The sequence below is a fragment of the Trichechus manatus genome, unplaced genomic scaffold (genome assembly GCF_000243295.1).
Source record: "Trichechus manatus latirostris isolate Lorelei unplaced genomic scaffold, TriManLat1.0 scaffold00044, whole genome shotgun sequence".
In the NCBI taxonomy this organism is placed as follows: Eukaryota; Metazoa; Chordata; class Mammalia; order Sirenia; family Trichechidae; genus Trichechus; species Trichechus manatus.
Genome location: NW_004443980.1, coordinates 3,272,868 through 3,274,472, shown reverse-complemented (window position 1 = coordinate 3,274,472; position 1,605 = coordinate 3,272,868). Strand labels below are relative to the sequence as shown.

At 40.6% G+C, this 1,605-nt stretch overlaps 1 pseudogene; it reads right to left on the bottom strand.

Moving 5' to 3' along the window:
• Positions 1-265: 265 nt before the first annotated feature.
• On the bottom strand, positions 266-711 carry LOC111820596 (translation machinery-associated protein 7 pseudogene; annotated as a pseudogene).
• Positions 712-1,605: the final 894 nt, after the last annotated feature.

Here is a 1,605-nt window from a genome sequence, read left to right as displayed (position 1 = left end):
TCTGCAGTCAGTGGGGATTAGGAAGGATGTTGCAATTTGGAGATGGGCTTTGTATAAATGAATTGTAACACATAAAGCCAAGCCTCCTTACATGGTCCAGTCTGTTTGTAGTGTTACATTCAAAGAAACCACAGTCCAACTCAAGAAACCTTGAAGAATATTGTAAATATTTACTGTAAGTTTTATTCTTATTCCAATGAGTTGGTTTAATTTTAGGTGATACAGAACTCACTGTAGCAAACACTGATGAGCAGGCTCTGGCAGGATTCTGGACTGGGTTTACTCTGACCTCACAGCTAAGATAGGAATAGCTGAGTGAAAAGAACTAAAGAGTTGAACAATTGAATGATTTTTTTCTTCTTTTTTTTAACAAAAGTTTATTCTTAAATGTACAACAGGCTCCAAGACAACACTTCTTTCTAACTGTAGGTAGCAACAGATGTTGTAACAGGGAATCCAGATGTTTAAACAGGAATGAAATCAAGGATCACTATTGCCTTAGTCACAAAGGAGAGCTTATTTTTTGCCAGATTGCTTTATTCCACCTGTGGCCAGAGATCCCTTTCCCATAACCTTTGCTATTAGCTCCTCGAGTTTCTTCTGCTCTTCTTTTTGTTTCTACTTGAAAGCTTTATCTTCCTCGTTCATTTCCTTGGCCTGCTTCTTGGGCTGTTTCAGGGGCTTCTTCTTGCCACCTTCATAGCCAGACATGGCACCTGCTGCTCTGAGTTTTATTTTTTAAGAGATTTCAGTACAGAGATTTCACATAGTGCATCTTGAAGAAAGCTTCCTAAAAAATTCCTTTACCCTTCTTCCATTCGCTGGAGTTTCCCACTCATGACAACTGCAAAATTCTTTCTCTTGCTAGGCCTAGAGTACCCTGACTGCTGGGTGGCTCTCCCCTCCCTGGCACCCTCCTCCTCACCTGCCCTCACTTGCTATACTGGCCTTTTCTAGGGTATGCAGTCCCCTGCCTAGCTCTGGTGGGTTTTCTTGTGAGAATAAACCACCTTGACCTAGAATTCTGGTGAACAAAATTTTCATATCAATATGAAAGTGTTGTCTGTATTTTCTACTTTGATCTAGGCTGAAAGCATATTGCTTGCTGTCATATTGATATGATATGTTCAATCAAGTCATCTAAGACCTTGAAAGTCAGATCAATCTGCCTTCACTCATTCATTAAAACAGTGAGGCCACTATGAGGGAGGTCCAGGTTCCAGTTACAGTATTACAGCAGACAGTGGACCCAAAGTCATACTCCTCACTTTTCTTGGTCTTGTCTCAGACGTGAAGTTGTTTAAAACAGACTGCTTCCAGAATATTGTGTGAAGGTAGTGGGTTTAGAAGTAAACGGTCCTGACCATATGTGGCTTCTCTGAACATGGTGGTGGGATGTGGCTAGTTCCTTTGCTAGTCTGGGATGACTTCCACCCCTACTTATACCTTGAGTTACTGCCAGTGGCATGAGAACAGGACATATGGCTGTGGGGCTGGGAAAAGGTAAAAACAACTAAGACTGTTTGATGTATCTTCATCTTTTTAACAACTTTGCTATAAAACTTATAGAAACATCCTTGAAAAATTTAGGCATTTTATTGAGGA